This window comes from Vidua macroura, chromosome 4, assembly GCF_024509145.1.
Source record: "Vidua macroura isolate BioBank_ID:100142 chromosome 4, ASM2450914v1, whole genome shotgun sequence".
NCBI lineage: Eukaryota > Metazoa > Chordata > Aves > Passeriformes > Viduidae > Vidua > Vidua macroura.
The window spans coordinates 885,129-910,891 of NC_071574.1; the positions used below are offsets into that span (position 1 = coordinate 885,129).

Here is a 25,763-nt window from a genome sequence, read left to right on the forward strand (position 1 = left end):
CTGGTTCCGAGCTCCCAAAATACAGCCCCGCGTCTCTGTGAGCCTAAAGCTGCAGGGCTCGGTCTCAGTTCCGAGCCCCCGAAGGCAGCGCTGGCTCTCTCTGTGAGCCCCGGAGCCGAGCCGGGGTGGCTGAACCCCAGCCGGCAGCTGCATGCCAGCAGCAGGACCGGGAGGGGCATGGGAGCAGATTTCCTGGCTCCTGAGGCAAAGCGTACCAAGGAGGAGGATCTGAAAACCAATCAAACCTTGCTTTTACATCAGCTTCAGTCGGGACTTCTCATTTCTGCCAATTTCAACTTGGTTACTTCATCACAAGTGACTTAGGAACAGCTTCTCTCGGTGCTGCGTGGCTCTGGAGCTGTCCACGGCACAGGGAAACCCATGCTGCTGCTTCCTGGGGAAGCTGGCCTTGGCCCATTCCATAAAACACCACCCTCAGACTTAGGAATGGCACACAACCTTTATTCCATAAAACGTGACACCAGAGAGCCCCAAGCCCCAAAGTTAGGAACCAGCACAGCCCGCAGAGCAGTCAGCTCCCCGGCCCCGGCACCAGCCAGGAGCGGCTCTCCAGCCCCAGCCAGAGCAGCCCCAGCTGTGCAGCTGCCCCTGGTGCTTCTGGTCAGGAGAGGAAAAAGATAGGCAAGAAAGAACAACTAAAAAAATCCAAGAAAGCAGTGAGGGTGAGAGAAGGGAAAAAAACCCCACAGCAGAAGAGAAATATTTTTAAAAAGGGAAAGAAAGGGGAGAACAACCAGTAAAAAGGGAAAGAGAAAAGAGGGAAAAAGTAAAAGCAAGAAATAAAGTCAATGAGCTGCTGCCACGGAACGGCTCCCGTTGCTCCCGGGCGCTGGCAAGCACGCGCCTCCGTGCCAGCTCTGCCCTCTGCTCCCAGCTCTCCTTTCCTCTGCAGACACGTGCAGCACCCGGACCAGGCCTCCACCGCTGTCAGTTCAGACTCATTCTGGGGGGAAAAGAGGGGGAAAGGGTCTCTGCCGAGGCTGCAGAGCGGCAGGAAAGCCGAGCCTTCGGCCCGGGGATCTGCTCTGAGGGGAGCAGCTGCTCCCCAGGGGAGCGCAGGGAGCTGGGCACATCTGGGGCACGGGGCTCAGCGCGGTGCTTGGATTTCCATCCATCGCTCCAGATCCGCTCACCAGGACTCCCCAGGCACACTGCTGCGCTCCTCAAAGCAACTTAGGTGCCTAAATAATTGGCAATGCTAACAGAGCTGACACATAATCCCCTGGAAGGGACAGCCCCCAGTCTGGGCCCTGCTCCGGTTCTTTTCCGGCTGTTTTCCAAGGAATATGCACACTCCAGGATGAAAGGATGCACACTCCAAGGATGACAGCAGGACTCCTGAGGGAGATGGATCACCCTGGCGCTCCAGGTCTGGGTGCACAGCACCCAAGTTGGCACTCGTGAAAAAGATCCCGCTTTCCATTTGTCAAGCACTTGGTAATTTTTCTGCAGACATCTGTGGTTGTCTCTCCTCAAATATATTCCCAATAACTGCTCTGTTCTGGGGCTTCTTTAACTGTGTTCAACTGAGTTACCAACACACCTGCCCACCTGTCCTCCTGCCTCTTCTCTTCCTTTGGAATAATCTCAAGCATGTGATTTTTCCGTCTCAGTATCATGGAGAGATCAGGATCTGCCTTGGCTGTTTTGTTTAATGTGTTGGGAATGACCTTCCCCCTCCATCCAATTACTCGGGATCTGCTTTCTCAGCAGGGCCATTTGTGATCATTTGTCTTGGATTTTCTGAACTGCTTTCCATTGTCCATCTCAGAAATTTTCATGCTTGCACTGAATAAAAAGTGACAGCAAGCGATGGGATGTGTTGTTAGCACCACTTTGGGAGATGCCCGATTCCAGAAATGTTACCCTGTGAGTCGCAGGCCATCCTGTGGGGGACACTTACGTGGGAGGAGGGGACAGTGCCCACTGTGTGGCATCTTTAGTTCTTCTTGTCAGCACGTGGAAGGAGCCCCAAGGCTTTGCATAAGCAAGGAACTCAGTGAGGCTCAGGGCAGAGCCGGCTGCCCTGGCCCCTGTACCTGACAGGAGGCTGTAGCTGGGGTTAGGATTGCTCTCTGCCCAAGGAACGAGCTTGGATGGTTCCAGGATGAAGGAAGCCTTGGCTTCCTTCTCTCTCCCTTGCTCTGCAGCAGGACCATGCAGGGCAACACCAAACCTCAGTCCAAGGTAAAAGGACTAAAGAAGGGCAGAGTCACCTTTTCTGCTCCAGGGCAGCATTTGCTACAAACTGAACCAGTAAGGGTTTTCATAATTTCGGGAGCTGTTGGCTGCAGGGTGTGTGACAGCTCTGGTTTCTGTGTTCATTCCATTGCCTTCAGAGTTCAGAAAGACTGAGGGAACGACTGCCTCAAGATCACTGGGTCTGTCTCATTTCTGGAAAAGACTACTAAGGTTGTGGGGTTTTTTTAGCTCTTAATTTTGTTTATGACAAGGCAGCAGAAAACATCTTTCTCCTGCAGGTTTTTCAGTTTTTTAAGCAATTGAATCTGACATTTCATCTTGTTCTTCTTTGCCCCTTCCACAAACAGGAGGCAGAACAGACAATTCCTTTCTTTAGGAACACCCTAACCCATGAGTACAACCAGCAGAGATAAATCCAAAGGTAAGTCTGGGGCTCACCTACTTTTTCAAGGATCAATGACAAATGCACAGGTGCCATTTGTTCCCTGCTCTGCTGTCATAAGCTTTCTTTTATTATTTTTATGTCCTGTGCCAGCAAAATTGAGTCTGTCCAGAAAATAAACGCAGTGCAGCACAACAAAAACTCCAAAGGTGGGGAAGTGAAACAGAATGTGGAATACTGGTGGTTCAGTTCTACAGAACTGACATTAACAGGAACAGCAGTTTACCTGAGTGCTCTTTGTGCAACATTAGCCTTTCCTAGGGAAGCAAAAGGGGCTGGAAGTGCAAGTGGCTCGTGTGTAAATCTGGGCACATTCCCCGGCAAGCACCACTAAGGTCAGCTCTTTTATTTCTGCTGGGGTAGACATGCAGTCAGTGTTTGTTTTGTGTCTGAAGCAGCTCCTCACAGTTACTAGGAAATGCCTCTTCTTACCTAAAGCCAAATTGTTCTCACCTGGCCTCTGTAAGTTTGCACCCAGCACAGAAATGCAAGGAAATTCAGGTGTAAGCAAAGTCCAAGCCCCGTGTAGGAAATGTCTGAGCCAGCTTTAGGATTGCACAAGAAAAGGGAGAGGGTATTTGCATCTCAGGTGGAGGAGATCCTCAGGTGGCTCTTTGATTGCTGCTGTCATCCCAGCAAAGAGAACTGATCTGAGCAGGTTTAATGCTGGCAGTACCTCTGACCAGCCACTGCAAGAACACGCTAAACTGTTCTCCCTTTAGGGCCATCTGGCCCTTGACCAACCTTCCAGTGGCCATGAAGACAATTTGCAATGCAAATTGTGCTAAAAAAAGTCAAAGGGTGAGAGTAAAACTCCTGTCTGCAGAGTTCTTGATTTGTGCTTGTGGCCATCAGGTGTTGCTGTCCCTGGCAGCAGTGACCTTCCTCTGCTGCCTCTGTCGGGGTTTCATTCCCTTACCTCTTTGGCTGCCACGCTGGCATTGAAATGCCGCCTTCTGGCTTTTAGCTCCTTTTCCTTTTTTTCTCTTTATTTCTCTCTGTACGGAGGTGTGCTGGAACAGAAATTTCCATCACAGCAGCGTATCTGCTCCTGGAGACATAACACACACACCGATCTCTCAGTGTGGGCAAGCACCCTCAGCTCCAGGGAGCTGTGGAGATGGAGCGTTGGTCCCTTAGGGAGCACGGAGTGCTCAGCCCCAGTGACAGCAAAACACAGACAAATGCCAGGGTCAGCCCTGAGCAGGAGGATTCAGAGCCAGTGCCTAGAACCTGCCATAATTATCTCTATAATTGCAATGTAATTATGGTGTGACAGTGCAAGGCTGCAGTTCAGAGAGTGCAGCCATTCCACCGAGGCTGGGGACGTTACTTAGGGGGGTTTTGTGTCAGCCTTATGTGTCTGAGCAGCATCAAGAACTAAAAGGAAAACTTTACAGAAATGTTTTCAGAGGGATTGCTCCAAAACCTGCTGCTGCTTCTAGGGGGACAAAAGATTGCAAAATATTTCTGTTGAGTTCCTCTCAGAAAGTATAGACCCACTGGTTCAGCTGTGGAAGGGATGGATATGATGTACCACAGAAAGAGACAGAAGCAGAAAGGTAAAAAGGTCTATCTCCCATCCTTCCCCGAACACACTCCAAAGAAAAGGTTTCAGACAATGAAATAACAAAGAACTGGTTCCTACCTTTGGAGTCCAGTCCTACATTTTGTCAGAGTGCTAAGTGAGATGACTGCTGCTGCTGTGCAGTCCTCATCAGAGGAGACTCGCCCTAAAAAGCTGCCACACATCAGGTGGCACCAGCCACCACACCTGCAGAAGCAAGGTCCAGCACAGAGCTGGTCTGGAAGAGGAATCACCTCTGAGCACAGGAGACAGGAGCTGCCTTACCAGTCCTGCCGTGGGCGCTTCTGCCCCTGTGGGTACATTCATGGCCTCACGCTGCAGAGCACTGTGCATCTCATTGTCATGGGTGACGTTGCAGACACTGGCTTAAATGGTGTCATGTGCTTATCAATGTGTGGTACCGCATCTACACCCCTGGAATAAAAGCATTGGCATAGATATTCTACTTTATAGGAGGATAACTATAGCCCGAAGTCATACAAACATGTAAAAATTACACTGTTCACCAAAAAAAAAAAAAAGGAAGCACTGCCATTACTGTCAATAATATCGGACATGAGGGTATGCACCTCACCTGTCAACATCTAAAGGTCAGCACATTTCCATCCTGTAAGTGCTTCCCAGATGGATTCTCTGAGGATTTATAAAAGCATGCTGGAGCAAAATACAAGCTAAACATATTTGGGGTGAAAGGACCAAAGAAGGAACTAATACAATTATTCAAGTTGAGCCTTGTCTAGTGTCAGTTCTAGGTCTTGGACAGATCTGGTGAAGCCCCATTTCTGCTGCAATTCTCTTTCTGCACGGCCTGACATGGTGCTCTGTAGCTGGCTGGAAACTCTGCTCCTTCCGGGCTTTGGAAACACTGCACAGTGTGCAAGGCAGCAGAGACTCATCCCGAGGCTTGTGAGTTATTCCTGTTCTGCTGGAAGCTGACATTCCACTGACACCCAGCTCCTACCTGCTCTGTATTCGCAGCTTTTCAGTTTCTCCTCTGAGGGACACAGACCAGAGCAATGCTCTTTTTTTCCCTGGCTTGTGTTCTTTGTTGATTTGTGAAAACATCTCCCAGGGTAGTTGATAACTTCTGGCTTTGTGTTGCAGTTTTTGTGCACAGTCTTTCTCCTGGTATCGGCTCCTTCAAAGCCTGAAAGATGAACTTCTTTCCCCTCACTTGCTAAGTTAATGGAGGTCGCCTTCCTGCTGCTCATTTCGATTGCATTTCTGCCATGCTGGATGGCAGAATAAACAGGAAGACAGGATGACAAGAATAAAAAGGAAAGAAAGCAGAAAGAGCCCCCAGAACTGCCACTATTTCCCATTTTTGGCACTTCACGTTGCAAAGAAATCAATTCCCATAACTCCTATCGTGGGAACACCTAAACTCTGAGGTTCATCTAAGCTCCACTGAATAAGAATTAGAAACAGGGAGTTTAATACAATTTTAGGATTGAGACATAGGCTGAACTTAGATGAATCTCATTGTTTTGAAGTTCCCTGATGCATGAGCCTTGACTTTTCATGTGACACGAAAAGTTGTCATTGATCTTTACTTCTTTATTTTGCCCTTCAGCCAGTTAGGTACTACGAGCTCCAAATTCCAGAACTGCAGCTTTTTGCCTTAATTTCAGGTCATCAGAATGATGCTGCAGCCTCTGACTGTTTAGTAGAGGTTACTACACGAAATGAACACACAAGTGCATGGGCAGAGTGAGAAAAAGGCAAATCAAAGCATTTCAGCTACACCTTTTCCCCTTTTACAAATTACCTTGGAAGAATGCCAGTCACCCTGCACTGCACTTCACTTGTCTCTCAGTTTCTGCCCCATTAAGCAGTGTTGTGTCCCTTGAAGTCTCTTCCACTTTCTTACACTTTTCATTCTTCCTTCCTTCCGCCTCTGTCTGTTAGAACTCCGCTCTTCTTGCTCCCTCATTCTCCCTGACAGACTCCTGCCTGCAGCTTTGGCAGAACAGTATTCTTTGTGGTAGCTCCTGTGATGATCTGTTTTGGTGCCCAGAGTGCCAGCTTGTTTCTGAAAAGACAGATCTGATGAAAGTGAAGATCTCTGCTCACTGAATTCCTCATGTAAATGACTCAGACTCTGCCTGTGGAGGGACTGGGAGCCAGATCTTCCTCTGCTTTCTTCCTTCACTGTGCATGAAGGAATGTGGGTGCCTGACTCCCAGAGATGAGGAGACAGGGACAGGTTTGAAAAGAAAAGGAAGATGGGAGGAGGAGGAGACTCCTCCTGTCCGACTGTGGCTGGACCCTGTAGAGTGCACTCGCTGTCAAAGCATTTCTCTCTCTGACGAGTCTGAAAATATACAACACAGAAAAGTGGCTGTGATTTACCTCTAAATGTGGCAAAATATTTTAAATAAAGGGCAAAAGCCTGTCTGCTCTTTTTATTGCATAGAAAAAAGCAGCGTGAACAGATAAAATGCTCAGGCACCAGATGAGAGCAGACAGAGCCAATAAAATGAGAAATAAAGAAGGTGTTTTATTGTGCTCTGTGGATGGGTGGATGGTGTGTCTCTGAAATCTCTCTCCCCTCCTCCCTGTGCATGGGCTGGATGCCAAGTAGCCCTTTCTGTAATTGCTGCCTCGTGCTTGCTGAGCAGTTTGCAACAGAGCAAGAGGGTAATGGCCTCTGTAAAACTCCTCCAGTGACCTCTGTAAAACCTTCCAGTGGCCTCTGTAAACACACCCCAGTAGCCTCTGTAAAACCCCTCCTGTGGCCGTGTGAAGCCCAGGACTGAGGTCTGTAGCAGGGCTTTAACAACTGCAGAAAGAATCACAGCACATTCGGGCTGATCCCAGGACATGCAGCACGCTGTCCATAAAACCAGCCACGTGCCAGCCTCTTCCCACTGCAGATAGATGAGTGTCCCAGGAAAAGGTCACAGGGATGATGCAGAGTAAGAGATTCTGTGGGATCATCAGATGGCTTAGACTCAGCCCCTGTACAACACATGGTCGGTAAGCCCAGCGTGTGGCCCTGGAGTCCATCCAGGCACCTCGTGTCAGATGGATGCAGCAAGGCACCGAGCCCTGCTCTGGAGTCCCTCAGAAATGGGCAATCAGACACTGCCTTTAGAGTGGTGTTCCGCAGATAAAATGTGCATTGTTACCTCATGCTGAATCAATTCAGAAAGTTTTGAAGATCCCTTTGTCTATCTGAGACAGTAAAACACTGCAGGGAACACGCAGGAATGACTTGTGTGTTCAGGCCTTATTGAAAAGGAAGAGCCCTGGGAGCCAGGAATGCTGATTGTTGAAAGGAGTGCCAGGACTCACTTCAGAATTGATTTGTCCTTCCTGACATCAGTCAGGTGACACATCATCCTCAGGAGGATATCCTGCCCAAAGAGAGGGAAAAGGAAAAGGGATTTTTCTGAATGCCTACTCTAAGTTTTAAGAAAAGCATGATCATATAAAAGGAGTAATACCAAGAGGGTAGGGAATGTTCTGGGGGGAAAAAAGAAGAGATTTGTGCATTCCAGGCCAGACACTGTCAGAATGGACTTGGCCACCAAGTTCAGCTGCAACTGCAGCAGTTGAATGTGCTGGATAAAATCCACTGTGCAGTCTCACACAGACTTCTGACAGAGTTTGTGTTTTGCTAAGGAAAAACCCCCAAACCCTGCCGTATGAGCTGCACACATGTTATACACGTATTTTGTAAACATATTTCAGACCAACATGGAGGAGCAACAGTTTTGGAACCTGAAGTATCAAAAGAGAGCAATTTGTACAGCCAGCCTGCTCCTCTGTGAGACTGCACAGCCGGGGGATGCCCCAGCTGCAAATGCCCCGATGCTGCTGAATTTCAGTGTGTGCTCAAGCTCAACCCAACAGTCAGGACTTGCCTTTTTAACTCCTCCTCTCAGGAATGCATCCACTCACCACTTCTAGGCTGTGGCTCTGGATTTTCATATTAGGGAAGCACTTGCTTCCTAACAGGGGTTATGTTAAAAAGATGAATTTGGGGTACTTTTAAAATACTTATATTTTCACAAAATAATTTATTATCCTGCACATTCATTACTGATGTCAAAAGACAGAGAAGAGATTGGTGAAGAATTAGATTGGTCCAGCAGAATCCAGTGGCTGTATTTCCAAGTCCCACTTGAAGGTCATGGCTGTTGACATTTAACCCACTTGATCTGATCTGGCATGGAATTTTGGCCTCTGCAGCAGCAAAGCCCTTTGCCAGGTACAGGTTTTACCCTGTTCTGCAGCAGCACCTCAGGTGAGATGAGAGGTTGTTGTGACATGAGGTTGTGTTTGCTGCTGCCTGTGAGAGCACAGCCCGCATCCCCGAGGCTCCAAGGCCACACGGGGAGCAGGATTTGCTTGGGCAGTTCTTCTGGAACAGCGCTGTGCAAAAGGTGGGGGCTTGCCAGAGCTCTGGAATGTGCTTCCATGAGCCAGCAGAAAGGAAGGAGGCCCTCGCAGACAAAGTGCCTAAAAGGGCTCCTTACTGTCGGGAGCTAACATGCAGTAACTGCGCTGAAGCTTCAGAGGATGTGTTTGTCCCCAGCCCAGGGCTGAGCGCTCGTTCATCCTTTGGGCTCCTGCCGTAGGTCGTTCCCGTTCCAAGAGCCAAGGCAGCAGATGGTGCATCAGTGACCCTTCTGTGACTGCTGGCTGGGCAAGGGTGCAGCAGCCCTGAGAGGAGCTGACCCACTGACACTGGGCCAGGGCTCCACCAAACCCCAAACGCTGCCTCAAACAGAGCCCTCCCCCAGGACAGGTCAGGAGCTGTGACAGGAGCCACCTCCTACCTCAGGCACCGTGTAACAGTGCTGGGAAAAACAGCAATTAATGCAATTAATTACTGATCACCCGGGAAGAGTTTGTACAGACAGATGCTAACCTAACTCGTATTTCACTGCTGTTCTCCTCTTTCGCAAGGAGTGAGGCAAATCTACATCTGGTGTAGCTGCCCGATGTGAAGAGAAGCTCCGAAATGCTGGGTTTGTTCAGGAGTTTGCTCACAGACTGCAGGCTGTGCACCGGCTCTGAGCTCAGTTCAGGCTTCTGCTCACTGATTCCCCACAAACATCCCAGCTTCTCAAAGTGCCACTGGAGCAGTCAGAATGTCTCAGTCAATCAGTAAATCCAAGCTGAGAAACAGATTTCTATACTCACGATTGCAGAAGGGGCTTGGGGCATTTTCTGATTGTCTGAGGAATGTAGAAACTCTTGCTAAATCTCCCATTCCTGGCAGGGATCTCAGAAATGAGGAATCGCTTTTCACAAGTTACTGACAGGTGCAAGGCTTTCCTTTGGCAGGTCTCTGAAGTAAAGCAGAAGTCAGGTTTGGAGGGAAGCAGTTATTGTGATTTATAAAGCAACATTTAATATTAAAGCAGAACATGAAACTCCTTGTGTTTGTTGAGCTGTCAGATGGAAAAACTCTGAGCTCTACTGAAAGAGAAGGCTTTGACCATTTTGTAACACCTTTGATGCTTCTAAAGGAGAACAGATCTTGAAATGACAACTTACATGTTCTACATCTAATATTCAGAAACATTTTATATAAAAACATCTAAAAATCAAAGATTCCTTAGTAACTACTGAAAGGATTTGGCATTTGTCATTAATTCTCCAATTAAAAAAAAAAAAACTCAACTCAACTCAAACAGTCCTGAATACTATCCAGAAGGAATGTTTTTTTAGTGTCTGTAAATAGCACTTTAGTGCACAACAGTGCTGAAGACAGTTTCCAGCAGTCTTGAAACATGGTAATCTTTTTTCCTCATATATTAAAATAACTACATACTGAAGTATTTATATGTATATATGTGTGTGTGTGTTTATGCTGCTGTGCCAGATTTCACAGGCATTTAGCAGCCAGACACAGCACATTTTGTGACCTCACACCTCCACTTAAAGCAGGAAATCTCATCTGACCTCACTCCTGTCTAACACAGTTACATCCTAATGGTGTCAAAACGGGAAGGGAAACTTGGACAAGTAGGAGAGGAAAACAAATGCCAACATTCTTTGAAACACTCCTATAGGGTAAGGGCAGCAGTTCAGCTACTTGACAGTTACCTTGCCGTGGGAGACACCGCGGGTGAGGCATTGATCTGGGCTGTGTCTTACTTGGAGCTCCGTGACTGACCCGTAACTTAGAACAAAACCTCCCAGCCTGGGAAGGTAATTCCAGTGACCCGTGCTGGTGAGAGTGTGGTTTAACATCAACGTCCAATTCCGTGCCACAAACCAGGATGCCGCATCACACCAATCCCAAAACTGAAAATCTCCACTGGCAGGAAAAGGTGCTCTGTGCTACAAAAAATTCCCTGCCAAATGGCTCCTGCTGAAAGGATGCCAGGAAAATTCAACACAGTGTAAACAGAGCATGAACTGGGAGTCCCTCACTGCAGGTTTGATTTACTTGGATGGGTTCCAGGGAAAAATAACAGTACACAACAGGATGTATAGATACATCAGCCTGCTGCACTTAGCACATCTTGCATGGAGTAATTAAAAACTAACCCCTTGTAAATTGTGCAGCAGGAGTTTTGTACTGAAGGAATTAAAGTGCGATTTCACAGACTTCTATAATCCTTGCTTTCCCAGTAGCTACAATCTAGCAGCACTAAGTCAAGTGAAGATGAGGAGAATTTGAGTCCTTGTTGTGTTTCCAAGGTGGGCCTTCTGCGTACAGAGCTGTTGGAGCTGGGCTGCTAGTGCTTGGCAGGGAACTGATGTTACCAGGGCAAACAAAAAATACGTACCAAAAATAACTTTTCGTGTCTGTTTTTAGCACCTGCCCCCCGGGGATGCTAAACCTTGGTGGCTCCTTGTGGCCACACCTAGAAAGCGCCTCCTCCCCCCCTCCCCTCTCTGCCACATCAGTGTAGGTGCCCTGACTTTGTTATTTCTGAGCTGTGCAGAGAGGAGTGAGAGCAGAGCCATTCCTCAGGAGTACAGTTCCAGGTCAGGTGTGAGCTCGTGCACAGCCACTTACCCACAGGAGTTACGTGAGAGTCACGGATACTCCGGGTGTAAATCCAGGTGGAACCCTGCCACCCATCTGTGAATGTGCTGCACTCCTGAGAGGAGGAAATCAAACCTAAAGACCTGGCAGCCTTAGAAAAGCATTCCCATCGTGACATCATCTTCTAGAAAAAAATAAATCATAGCCTATCTTTTTGCAAATTGACCTGTAAGTGCCTGGCAGCAAATCAATAGGATACAAATGAAAAATAACAACGCAGCAACAACGCTGTGTATTATCCTGGGCCCCAGATGAAAGCCTGGGGAACAATCAATATGATAAAGATTCAGCACTGCCACTCTCCTACAGAGGAATGGCAAAGCAACAGACTGATTTCAGAAGGCAGCTGTAAAACACACCAAACCCATCTGCCACGAGATGGAAAGAAAATCCCAAATATAAAACACTTCCTTGTTTGTTTGTCTGTTTCTTCTCCCCCAGACTTCCATTAATTTGAACTGGAATTCAAGGGAGCAATTTTTTTTGTTGCTGTTCGGAGGAGGAGCAAGGAAGGGAGAGAATTATCCATTCATCCTTAGCCCAGGAAGCTCAAAGACAGAAACTCACTTGCACACCACAGGAACGTGAAAAGGGGATGTTTTCCCCCAGCACCTGCCTGCACTTTGTTTATCTTTGATTTTAGTATCAGTTTTAATTGGCAGGGGGCACACAGCACACGAGAGACAGGCATGCTTAGGAGGGTGGCTCACGTGTGACACCTCACTGCAGGCTCACAGATAATCATTTCTAATGCCAGCTGCGGGGCTGCCTTGTGCACGAGCCAGCAGAGTCAGCCCCAAGGCCAAGAACTACGAGGTAACTGATCAAGCAATGAATACCTGGTGGTGTTTATTTCTCCCTGTCAGTTTGCAACCTGCTCTTTGGACAGGCAGCAACGCAGAGACTTCCCAAGTCAGACAGTTCAAGGAGAGGGGATGAAGGCAGAACTGAGGGAGAAGAGGCAAACCCACTAGGGACAACAGCTCTGCAAACAACCCTGCCCATCCAGCCTGTGCTCCTGCCAGAACAAGCTGAGCAGCTGCCTCAGGCATTGGTCTCAGTGCCTACCCACAGCCACCTCACTGGGCAAGATTTTATAAATGAGAGCACGAAAAGGTGATGGCACCTTGTGCCAGAATTCCCAGAACTGTGTGAAATAACTTCCACAATCAGTGCAACATGGCCCATGGCAGTTACCCTTCCATCTCACTTAGATTTTCATTCTGGATTACCAAGCACAGGGTGAAAATAAAATGCCTTTCCTGAAAGGCAGCCAAAAGCCAAGGTTTTCAAATTCCAGTTTATGTTCAGAGCTTTATCACAATTTCATACGAATAACAATATCGTACAAATAAGTTCCTAGCGCAGAAATTTCCACAACTGCTTCAAGGTGCATTTAAAGTCATTTATCTCCATATGGGGGCATTGCTCTCAGAACTTTAAGACTTACCTCAATATTACTCCACAGGTTATGGTTACAAGGACAGAACAGAGATCCTCACGTAGCTTCAGCCCCAAGACAGGCCACCAGCTATGACAGGGGTGACTGGTGACAGTTCCTTCCTGATCCCATAAAACCAGGAGCACTGCAGTTACTGTGACCTTCCAAGTAAAGGGTGGAAGTCTCACTGGATGTGATGACTTCCAGTTCCTGTGGCACATCGGCCAAGGGAGATGTTGGAAAGCGCTGCTGGAAGGCTCTCTCTGTCAGGCTACGGTCCCATCCTAATTCTGGAGATTTTTAGCAAACTCTTCTTGCATGGAGTTTTTTACCTTTTACAGTGTCTGTCTCTCTCTGTCTTTTAAACAGCATTTGTTGCAAATCAGCACCAACTGAAAACTGACAAATCTCACTGTGGGGATTATCTAAAAAATCCAATCAAAATTCTTTATAGAAATAAGATGAAAATTTTCAGACAGCTGCAGTTCCCACCTGTTTGCAGCATTTAGGGAAAGAAACTCAGAGGTGTTTTTCCCAGATGTGCCAAAGTGATTTTTGCATTACTCAGCCCTTCTGTTCTCCCTGAGCACGCTGTCACTATCAAACCTGAGGGGATAAGTCTAAGGGGACGCTCCTCCTGAGCCCACAGAACAGCCCCTTTTCCATGCAGGCTGCAAACCGAGCCCATGGCACCGTCAGGAATACCCCGTGACACCCCAGGGAGCAGCAGCAGCTTGTTGCCATGTCCTGCTGGGCAGCAGTGCACCCATAAAAGTGCCAGCAGCAGCCTCTGCTGAGGCCTGTGCCATCCCCTGCCATGCCTCAGTGCCCTCTTCCCACAGGGAAATCTGCCCCCGGTGCCTCTGGAAGAAGCCTTGGTCTGGAGGAATCCCTTGCACCTGCTTTGGGCAGGAATCCGTGGCTGGAGCTCGGCCTGTGGAAGGAAAGGGATCGGTGCCTGAGGCACCACAGCGTAAGGCTCGAGCTGCAGATGTGGGAAGGGAACAGGGATTGGTGTCCCTTTCCCTTCCTCCCGCTCCCAGCCCCTTCTGGCACAGACACAGGTGCAGCACTGCTGGTTCCTGCCCCTCAGCGTGAAATAGTGAAGGAAGAAAGGCTGCAGGCTAGATAAGGAAAGGTCTTCCAGTGGTAGCAACTCGGTTTCCATTTTAAAAAGGCAGGAAAAGATATCCTACAAATACTCTTTTCTACAGTCAGGGCTGCCTATTACCTTGTATGCTAATGAGAGCTATATGTATTTTCAAAGATCAAAAACCAACTCTCTTCCCTCTGCTATAAAGCTGAACAGAATTCTGCTTGCTGTTTCCAAGCAGGCTGGTAAATCACACAAAGTATGTTTTTACTGTTTTTTAGCTGCTGTCCCTTTTTTCACATGACTCATGGGCCCTAAGAGCCACCTCAGCTCAATGAAACAGGCAGGCAAACACTACACAGCCCTCACTGAGAGGAAACACAATTAATTTTGATATTTCCTATAGGATTTGTAATGATCAGAACCTGATTTCTACAGCTGAGGTGTCCCAGACCTCAGGTATCCCACTTCAGGATCCATGATGCTTTAATTCAAGCAGAACAGATTCTTAATCTTGATTTTTTGTGCTCAGATGTTTGTATTAAAAGCCTACGTAGTCATAATGTGAAGCAAAACAGGGATAATTCAAATCAAACATCTAAACCCAAGGAAAGTCAGAGGGGAGGAAAAAAAAGACGCGTCAAAGCCAACAGGGTGAAATATTTGGAATCAGTCCTCAGCCTTGCTGATTTTAGGAGAGGACATAAAAACCAAGGGTAAAAATACACCACATATAAACAAACAGCTGCTTGCTCTAGTTAAACACTGCAGAAGGAAACATTTCCTTGCTTCACGTGTGCCCTCCTTTCCACTGATAAAAGTCTGGAGCTCTGGAAAGACCACATGGTGATCTGCTGGTCCAAGGGGCCTTAAAGGTAGAACCTGCACTACCGTCCTAAAAATAAATACAGCTTCTTCTTGCCAGTATCCATTCAACCTTTTGTGTAAAAAAAATGGGAATATGTTGGTTGGATCTTCAGACCGCTACCCTTAGAAATGAACGTTCATACCTTGAACACAGAACTGACAATTCACCTGTGGAATATCTGCCCGAGGTAGGAGGGGACCATCCTGGGCTGCAGCCGTCAGACACCGAGTGCTGCCCGAATCAGGAGCCTCAGCACAGAGGAAGTGATGATCTCTGGAAAGCTGGGAGCCCCAAGGTGAGCCACAAAGCAGCCAGCTGCATGTGGAATGTCACTCGTCAGCCTCACCATTCTGAGGGAGCTGGAAAAAAAAAAAAAGTTCACGTTTAGACTAAGAAAATGGAAAAGGGAAGGGCAAGGGAAGGTATTTTCTGAAACCATTTTATATTTTGTCCCCAAACATAGGTGAAACAAAAGTGCTGTGTAAAAATCACAGTGTGAAACGAAGCCCCAGAAAAAGAGCTAAAGGCTGTGCCTCCCTTCCTTTAATTTATTTCCAGAGTTATTCAGAATGCAGACACTTAATCCCCAATGTAAACCTGTAGGCAGCATTATTTATCCTGAGGAAGACCCGAAGGCTAATGTAATTCAAACTGTGATTTTTGCCTTCTCCTTGTGTGGGGTGGGAAGGAAAGATGGATTAAATTGCTTTCTGCAGATATCAATACAGAGTTTAAGGAGGTGGAGGGGCTGTGACTCCTTGGAATGACTCAAGTACACATTTGCTGTCTTCAATGAAAGGAGGCTTAGAGTTTACAATGGAAAATGTCAGAAATAGGATCCCATCATGTTGGGTCTGTAGCATTTGGACTTGTTTATGTGAGGCACCTAAAGGAGGCATTTCTTTACAGCAGGATATGAAGCAACAGCTGAAAGAACCAGGTGTGTGTGTGCAGCAGTAGAGGGCTTTCCTACCTAAGGGTGATTTTAAATGAATGTCCATGGCCGTAATGAAAATGACTCTGCATTCCTTCATAGTTATCACATTGAATAGTTTTCATCCTTCTTATTAAAAAACCGATTAATAAGAATGAAACTGGCCTCTAAAGCATTTCATCACTGCTTTCAGGAAAATGGATCAAGGGGTGGTTCTCATTATTTTTCCAAACTGAGAAGAATACATTTTAATGAGGCTCTTTTAAGCTTCATTCCCTGTCCTTCTTCTGTCTGGCTTCTGCCATTCCATCTCAGGGCATTTCCGTGCTGAGGTCACAGTTGCCTTAGCAATAGTAAAATATGTGATGCAGATAGGCCTGAAACACGTGATCCCAGCTCCAATCAATTTGCTTCTGATCACGAAGCCGACACCGTGAGATGGGTGCTGGCACCTCGAGCTCCCCAGGGCGAGCAGCCTCCAAAGCCACGAGCCCCTGGCCTCTGCCAGCCTTCATCCACATCCCGCAGAGACACAGGGCCGGCGCCGGGCGGACGGGACCCTGGGATGGCGGCTGAGCGCGAGCACAAGGACACTGCAGCCCGCAGCGCCCTCAGCCCGAGGCACTGCTCCTCCAGCTCCCTCTAAGGCTGCACGTGAATTCTCCTTGTCAGAGTCCTGAAGGACAGCCTCTCCTCGAGGTAAGGAGAGGAAAGGACCAGGCTCAGGCTCACACCCTGCACTTGCAGTGCCTGCTGCACCCAGGCCTTGATATAAATGATCCTTCCCTCTGCTCATTGCGAAGTGTCTTGCCAGCACCATTTTCCACACCACTCACTTCTCTTTTCCCTTTGCCAGCTCCAGCTTCTCTACTGCCTTTGGTGAAAGTTATTTATCCTCACTTTAAAGGTTCCTTGGCATTCACTCATTACCTCTCACAGAGGATCCAGGGAAGGACCTGTGCACCCCTGCAGCACCCTGGGACAGCAGCCCACCATTCATGTCCTGTACTTTGGCTCTCCTCCGTGCCTTTGGCACAGGGGAATGGACAGATGGCCCTGCAGCCAGTGCTGAGGCAGTAAACCCCTTGGAGGGGACACAATCTCCTGTCACAGGCCTGAGAAGTGATCTGCACAAAGGACCTGCAGCCCTTCCGAGCTAAACAACAGAAGGGAATAAATAACAGGGAAATGAAGGAGAAGAGTGGACAAGCAATATGAAATATTTCCTGATTTCTGAGGAAAATGCTACCCCAGTGGCACTGTGCACTGATGAATGAGAGAAGTAGGGCAGACCAGGAGGTTTTCTCCAAACCTTTGGCAGCCATCAGCTGTCCAGAGCTTGGAATGACACCCTTGGAGCAGCTCCTGAGGCTGTGGCTTTCTGAGCCACCCACACAAAAGAGGAATCCTCAAACACCAGGCAGAGGGGACAAGGAAAGGAGCCCAGCACAGCGTGCCTAAGATACAAATGGATCCATCTGTCAGCAGTGACTTTGCAAGTGAATTGCTCCCAGTTATGCTAGGAACAGCTTTACTGAAACATGGATTTAAAGTACTGCAGAGGAGGAAAACGTGCAAAGGAAATTCCTGATATAATGAAAATTGAAAAGAGCAATGGATTCTGCTGTTACAATTGCAAAGGGAATTGAGGGTTTGGATAGAGATGACAGTGGAACAGCTTTTGGGGTGTAATTTGGCTGGGACAGCAATCTTCTCATCATATGCCCAGCCTGTCCCCAGAGGTCATTTCCAAGGTGCATGTTCAGATGAGAAATAGCAGTGCTATGTGACAAGTTTCTGATGGCTGCAAAGCAACGTTCATTACGTTGCCTTCTTGCCACAGAAGGGACCAGCCATGTGTCAGATGGTGGGGAGGGTGTCGGTGAAAAACTGGAGTTTAGGTACTCTGAACTGAAATCCTTCACACAGCCCTCACTCAGCCCTTTCTCTTATGACAGGAAGTCAATGAACCCATAGCAAGGGCCAGGCAAATATTCCCCCCCCCCCCAATTTCTTCTGGGTTTTGGTGAGAGAGAGGTGTGGATTGCACAGGTGGCCCCAGAGCTGCTGAATCCAGACCTGAGGGAGTGTGACACATTTCTTAGGGCAATCTCTTGGAGCTCTCCCCACAGCCTGGCTGCTGGAACACACCACGTTTGTTGGGCAGGCACCAGTGCTGTAGCCTCAGAGAGGGGGTTTAATAATACTGAATTTCAAGTTATTAGAAATAGCATGGCTTTCACAAGTACACAAATACTGAATTACTGCATCTCTTTGAGATGGACTGAATTACAAGTAGTGCTTCACTGATTTATACTGGAAATGTACATTTACAGATTGTATTCAGCAATAAACTCAGCTTAGGTGTGACACAGAAGTTACTGCTGTTACTTGGGAAATGTTTTCTGCTTTGGCTTTTGTTCCTGGGCACACTGCATACCAAACGATGAACTTCCCACAGCAAACAGCTTCCCTGAAACATCTGCTGCCAGAAAGTTTGTCTGGAACTTGCCATGATGGATGAATATCTGACAGGTAATTGCAATTCAGATCAGATGCAGACAGATTTAGTACCGGGAAGCTCCCAGTTTATTAAGATCACCATTGATTTATTCAAGCACCCCCCTGTCTTTTCACCACCATTCAGAAATTAATCACTTGGGTTTGGTGCTTAGGGCTCATCCAGCTGCTCATAACATGAAATGCATCAGCTCAGCCCAACTTTATCTGTCTCTCAGCACTTCTGAAGGACCCATCACCACAGCACCCAGTCACCACCAAACCTGCAAGTAGTGTACACCAAAGAAATCCTGCAATTTGGATTAGTTACACGCTTTAAACTCCTCAGGCTTACTAAAGCAAATTGTCAGCACTATTCATCACACCTATGAAAACTGTGCTTCTCTTACATAGAAATATAATCCAGTACAGCTGTTCTGGGCTGTGCCAGTCCTCAGTGAAGTAAGCAAAGATTCACTGTAGATACTGCACTCAGCTCTGGCTGTTCCCAGACAGATTTCCATCAAACCTTTTGGAAAGCCAGACATCCACTTTTTTTGCACCTCACATCTGTTCCCACAAAGAATTAGTTATGCATGGATGGCAGCCATATGACCTCCAGCTCATTTTCTTACACCTTTCCCAGACTAAACAGAGCTAGGGAAGTGTGGGACATGCTTGGAAAAGAGCCACAGAAAGTTGAGGTGAAATGAGCACAGCAAATGCAGACACTGAAAGCACCTCTACCTGATTTAACCCAGAACTGGCATTGCAGTTCTTTCAGAATGGCCACTGAAGTGACTCAAGGAGAAGAATGGCAGAAGGTAACAGATGATATCATGCCTGCCACACCTGCTCTGAGATCCCAGCATTCTCTCCTGCTGGGGACACAAGCAGGCATCCAAAGCCAAGTGGGACAGAGCAATGGTGCTCCTCTGAGTCTTGTTGCACCTGCCAGTTACTTCCAGCCCAGAGGGATTTCTCAGCCAGATGTACATCTGTGCATTTACTGTCAGAGGTTAAGTACCATTAGGCTCACGTGGATACAAGTGTCTGCTCCAATTTGTTTGTCATTTAAAGTCCATTTGGGACGCTGCTCTTGCCCTAAGCCATGGAGTGTTTATTCTATTATTCCATATGCCAGTAAGTGGAATAACTTAAAGCAGGAACCTGAAGGCATGTCCACTTTGGAGCAGGCAGCATGGCCTCTTGATGAAAACAACAATCAGACTGGTTTTAGCAGTGACTCTCAAACTGGTTTAGCTCTTTGCTGGAGGGAGTGGTGGCCACACCAGCGCTCTTTGTGTCCGTGCACTGGTGAATTACAGAAACATTAATGCCCCCAGAAAATCCATGTCATTCCTGCCACCACAGAGCTTTGGGCGCTGCCTTTGCCATCCTGCCCCCCTCCCTCTGGCTGTCCCACACCCTGGACTGAAGTGGCTGGGATTACTCCATCCCAGCAGCCATTCCTGGGCTGGCTGTGACTCTTGCAGGCTCTGTGTCCCAGGACCTGGTGTGACTGTTTGAGCCCCGTGGCTCTGATTCCTTTTAGCTGACCCACCTGTCTGTGCCAGCCCAGCCAGGGGAGTGCAGCTGTGCAAACTGTGATCACTCCTCACCCCTCCTACACTGAGCAGCAGAGGAGAGCAAGGAGTCATGTTTTTACCAGTGGTCATCCTCTCTTTAATTACATGGGCTGCTGCAAAGAAATCATTCTTCTGCCAGAACTCCCCAGGTATGAATGCTCCTCTGTCCTTTAATGATTTTAGACAGAAGATGTGGATTCTCTCTCTCTCGCTTATAAACAGTGGTTGAAATCTTTGGTAAGCCAGGATTTTAAGGAAAGAGGGCCCACAGTGTCTCTGACAAAGCTGATTATAGAACATCAGAATGAGGATACAACTCCATTAAAAACGGTTTTATAGGGAGTGAAGATTCATAGTGGTGTTCTGCTGATTCATGAGGAGTAGATATGGAAATGCATTCCTGGCAGCCACTCAGGGATGAAATATGTAGCACATAATGCATTTGTCTGTAGGACAAATACGTGTGTTGGCTGATTAAAAAAGATATACGAACGTCTGAAAATAAAGAAGAGGAAATTATTCTCAGGAACAAACCAGCTAATTGTAAAACCAACAGGAAACAAAATGTGTCTGTTCAGTAACCACAATTTCTGCTAAACAGGAAACTTTCAGTATTAATTTCTAATGTACTTCATATGCAGCTGACCAGTATAAACCCTGAATATTTGAAAGGCACCCCTCTGCTGGTTCTAGGCCCCTGTCAGTGTCTGTGTGGCACAGGAGGCACAGACATGTGGGTCAGGGCTTTTTGATGACTTTTTTAAAAGTTATTGTCAGAATACATCAATCTAAGAAATAATTTTTTCATAAAGAGCAGTTCAGCTTCAAGCATTCAACAAGTGATAAATGAAGCTTTTCAAAACCAGAAGTGTCTACATGTGTTGATAATATGTGAATGCTGATGGATAAATGTCATCTGCCTGGGAATGCCAGATTTCAGCTTGTCTCACATGTAAATTATTTGCATTTGTACGGATGTGCTGATGTTACATGCCTTTTGGAGAAGAAAATAGAAATGCTAAAAAACAGCTTCTCCCTATTTATGTTTAAAAATAAATGACTCAGTTGCTCTGTCAGGTTCAAAAACTTGAAGCAATTGATGCTGTCTGAGAAAAAATATCAGGATATGAATCATCAAGCTTATAATCTAAAATTTCTGAAGTCTTTTTGCAAAAATAAGACCAAACTGTGTCATGGGTTCAGGAACAAACTCCTGAGAGATGAGGGCTTTGAAATCTGTAGATTTCCCTGAGACTTAGTGGTTCCAAACATATTTTCCCAAGTTTCAGCTCTGCTAAAAGGAGAGATAGCAGATCCAGATACATCTTTTAACTCCAAAAAGGAAGATGGGATGATACCTCAGAACTGACAATATTTTGGATTTTTTCCTTGGTTCTGCTGGGTTTAATGGAATGCACAGTGTTCAGAGAATGTTCTGCTTTTCATATCTCTTTTCTGCATTTTCTCTTCTATCCCTTAAGAAAAAGGAAGGAGAAGATAAATGGCAAGAGGGAGAGGGAGCGTTTGTTGCTTTGTGGCGCACAAAAGAGGGGAAAAAAGAAGCGTAACAAGGAGCACACTGAAAAGAGTTGTTACAAATTTCTGTGAAGTAGAAGCAACTAATTTTAACAACTGCCACATAAAACCCTCTATGTTGTTCTCTTTGCTCATCCATCTCTCTTTTATCTTGTTAGGATGGAATATAAAACCATGTGGTGCTAACCAAAACTACAGAGCAGCAGAGCTGCTGCATTACATTTCATTCACTTTCCAGTGAAGAATTCTGAGGTAACTGCAGCCTTCCAGGACAATTCCCAGTGGCAGAGCTGGTAGCAGAGCCTGTCCTCTGGTGTTGGGGGATCAGTAGATACTGACCACAAGGAGGTACAAGGTGGGACTGTTTGCTGTTCCTCGCCTCTTAGACTGCAGGGGACAATACTCAGCTTGGAGCCAGCCTGGGAAGCCGTGTGAGGACAACCCTGCAGTGAGGCAGAGCAGTCCCAGTTCTCCCAAGACCTGCACCAAATCCATGCTCTGAATATCCATGGTCATGGGACCACGCACTGTTCTTTCAGCACAGGCAGCCATGAACTGAAGTTATGCATTATTTTGACCTTTCTCATCTTCTGACATCACATTCTTTCCTCTCCACTTACTCATGAAGCTCTTGCCTGACCCCCCTCAGCCATGGGCCAGGGTCACTCTTTGAGCTGCACTGCCCTTTTCAGCTTCCCCTTAATTTGATCCCCTGTGTCCATTTTGGAAACGTCACATCCAACAGTCCTGTTTTCTCCTAAAGTCATGGCAGAGTCCTCCTGCACAGTTGTTCACCCATGACTCCATTCAAGCCTGGGACTTGCCTCTCCCTGGCTCTTAGGCATGAAGGATCCTTAGGACCAAATCCACTTGGGCAGTGACAGCTACTCCAGGGAGGAGGACAGGGAGGAGGACAGGGCAGGACAGGGGAGGACAGAGCAGGACCAAACCCCTTCAGCGCGTGATGGTTCCTACACCTGATAAGAGAGGTCACAGGAGTAGGGTGCAAATACACAAACCCAAGGATTTCTCTCATATGGAGAATTTGCTGTTCACCTGGTTATTCTTCCTCAGCTTCTTAGTAGTGGGGATTAGAGGCTGGGACTTCTTAACTGCACAAAACTCTCTTTGTTATACAAAATATTTTAGGTCCTTCATTTAATAAAGTTTTACTCTCTTGGTTCATCTACTCTGAGAACACTGCATCTGTTGCATATCCTTGGTTGGCACCCTCTGGATAATATGAAAATCCAGCAGCAGCAATTCCTTGTGTCACACTTACGGTCTCCTTTCAATAAAAACATTAAAGCTGTGCCAAAATCCTACGGAAGTCTGGAATAAGATTTCAGTGGCATACTTCATTTCTTGCTACCGTGGGCCCTTGAATCCTGCCATGCTCCTGGAACCATCCACAAACAGTGCCCAGGATGGACAGCCTTGCTCAGTAACTGCATCCTCTTTTCTTCTTCTTTAGCCTTGCAGTGACTGGATGGAATTATCCAGTCTAATTATTATCCCGCAGGACATCCTACAGGAATCCCATCAGATAAAGAAATTGTTTTAACACCATAAAACATTAACCATAAAAATATCTGAGCCCAGGGCAGGGGTACAAAGCCACCTGTGCCTGCACAGACTCAGAGTGCTTTGGTTACTCTGCCCTGCTAAAGAATAAACTTATTTTCAGTTGCATGAACTGAAATAGGGAACTGAGGGAAGGAGTTGTTGATGCCAGAGCCAACATGGATCACAGTTGAACTCACCATTTGTATGATTCTCCTTACACATACAATAAGAACAACTAAAAGAATGAAATACCATGCTGTGAGGCATTGAGAGAGGGTGGTGTATGGAGGTTTCTGTGTAATTCCAAATATTCCTTGTAATCAGAGTATAGTAAATAGTTGACTGAAAACAACAGCTAAAACCACCCAAACTTTTTGTTATTTATACCAGAACGAAGCCTAAGGGATCTGGTGTGCAGGTGAAAGATCAGCTCTAAACCTGTTCTACTTTTCTTCCAGAGCCAGCAATGTACAGAACACAGCTCTGCAAATTAATGGGACTGATCCTACTGCAGGGTTCTCTCATTAAACTGCACATTAATATAATAAAAAGATGCTGCACCTTTGATAAAACACAGCATGCTTTTTATGTGACCATTTTTATGTGTAATGCCAGAATTATTTGGAGAACAATAAAAATTATTTCAAAGCTGTAGGCTGAGAACAAATCCATCTGATGTCACTCTTTCAGAAGGTGTCCTTCTGTCAGTTTGGTTAATGCTGGAATTTTGAGCAGAACAGTTCACAGTGCTCTGATGGCTACCCAAAAAGGACTAGAAAACAGAGGTTCAGTGAAGTATCTGACCAGGCAGAACAAAAATAGCCAAAAGTATGAAACGTAACACCTCCACCCCCAATGAGAAATCCAGTGACCTAAACTGTAAAATCACAGGAAATGCAAAGGAATTCACAGACTTAATCACAGGCAGCTAAAGCCCATCAGCCTCAGAGACAGAACCAGACCCAGTAACGTGCCTTTACCACCACACCAGTGGACTTAGCCATCAAGTCCTAAATGGGAAAGATTTAAGAATTGGTTTAAGTTGAACAATTTGTACCACAAGGAAGAAAAGCTAACCAAGGTTAGCAAATAACATTTTTATATCCATAACTCTGTTTTAAATATCACTCCCCTTACAAGTCTTACTTTACTGCAAAGTGCATTTTTTCCAAGTGAAAATAAATAATTAAACAGAACTGTTCTTACTGAGAAGATGGTTTGATATCTGTTGAGAAATCTGGGCTGTAATTTACAGAAAATAGGTTACCTAATAAAAACTCATTACAAAAGTAACAGGATTGGAAAGGAGGAGAACAGGTCATTTCTCAAAAGGAAGCGATCCATTACTGATTCTAATGATGTTAAAAATCAATAGTTTTCTTATTTTTGCCTTTCCTAGGCTGACAGATTGATAACACTTTTTTCTTCCACCTGTGCTTCCAGTCCCCAGCTGATGCTGAGGCAGTTTCCCTGTTTCCCCTGGAATTTGTTCCCCTTTTGGTGCCACCAGGCAGCGGGTGTGGCTGCAGGGACAACCCGTGCCTGCCCCAGCTGTACCCCACAGTCTGCATCCAGTGCCCACCCAGAGCCATGGAGACAGCTCAGTGCTCTCAGCTTTGCCTTTTCCCCAGGCTCGGTCTCATTTTACACATGGCAGGAACAAACACCTGCCCCGTTACCCATGACCCACATCCTGCCAGCGTTCCTCAGTGCCATAGCCAAAAGGCCTTTCCAAACTTACATTAGAAGGTGTCAGCAGCTGCGGTAAAACCAAAGGACTCTGCTGCAGATGATGCTCATTTCCTCCAGCACTTTAAGCCACGGTAGGGATGGAGGAGCTTTAGGGTACTGCCTGTGTTTCACACGCTGCCAGCTGTGGGAGGGAGTAAAACAGGTGACCATGAGATGGTGTTTGCAGCAGGGACAGACGGAACTGAAGAAGTGAATAGGGTTTTACGTGGAATCTAATAAATAGCCTCAAAGCACAACAAAGCGCAGGTAAATTTACTGCCATTGGAAAGGTTAGAAATATTAGAAGAATTATCTAAAAGGCTAATAGAATCTAATGATGTCATTTGAGGTGCCTCTCACAGCTTGTCCTTTACAAGTCAGCAGCATCACAGATGTGGAAGGTCAGGAGGAAGAAAAAAGGCCACGTGTGAACCATCTCCTGTTTGTTTCCCATCTCACTGCTCCCTGGTTTCTCTGCAGTGACCTGCTGAGAGACATCAGCCTGCAAAATGAACTCAAACTTGAGAGTCAGGATTGCACTGGGATGGAATCCCAGCTTGGGTTCTCAGTTTGCAGTGACACCCAAGAATGAAGCTTTACAATCATGGGAGATAAGAAGGAAAAGAGCACAAGGTCATGACTAGAAAATGAGCACTTCTTGCTCACTACAAACTTGTTCATCAGGCAAGTATTTCTGCTCTAGCAAAAATTAATACCTGCTAAATCTGCAGGGAGTGCAGTTACACATCATCTATTACAAATACTGCCCCACCCCTACTCAATAATGTCACTGAAACCAAACTACAACATTTTACACGAATGCAACTTCAATAAGCAATCAGCAGCATATGGTAATATTAAATCAAGACGAGTCACCATAAAAAAGATGATTTTTTTTCCACACAGAGGAAAGATTAAGCACATCTTTAGCAGCAGAATCATGAGAATGCCTTGACCACCTAGTTTAAATGCAGCCCAAACACATTTGAGATGCACAGCTGAGCAGGCCAAGGCCGGTGGGTGAAGAACTGCCTGCAAAGGGCCTGGGTCACCCCTGCACACAGGTGAGGGTGTGAGGGGCTGCACAGCCTCATGTCTGCGGGGGAACACTGTGGGTTACAGGCTCAGAAATGTTCCTGGCACTGCCCAAATACTAATCAGTGTGACAAAGCATCAGTGGAGGTCTGCAGCAGTCCCCTACCTAAGCACTGTGTTGTGGTGGGATCAAGAGGGGACTT

At 46.6% G+C, this 25,763-nt stretch overlaps 1 long non-coding RNA gene across 11 annotated transcripts in view; it reads right to left on the reverse strand.

Annotated features, from left to right (window-relative positions):
• Positions 1-446: 446 nt before the first annotated feature.
• The window catches only part of LOC128806069 (uncharacterized), a 71,488-nt gene continuing 46,171 nt past the window's right edge, over positions 447-25,763 (reverse strand). For 3 of the 11 annotated variants that reach the window (XR_008436702.1, XR_008436696.1, XR_008436698.1), the window contains 4 exons: positions 24,536-24,667; positions 14,838-15,029; positions 9,408-9,555; positions 2,611-6,567 (listed from right to left, as the gene is read on the reverse strand). This is a non-coding gene — a long non-coding RNA (uncharacterized LOC128806069). Of the gene's footprint in view, positions 965-2,610; positions 6,568-9,407; positions 9,556-14,812; positions 15,030-24,535; positions 24,668-25,763 lie in introns of those variants that run through there. The other 8 variants (XR_008436703.1, XR_008436695.1, XR_008436701.1 and 5 more) reach the window with 8 other exon arrangements.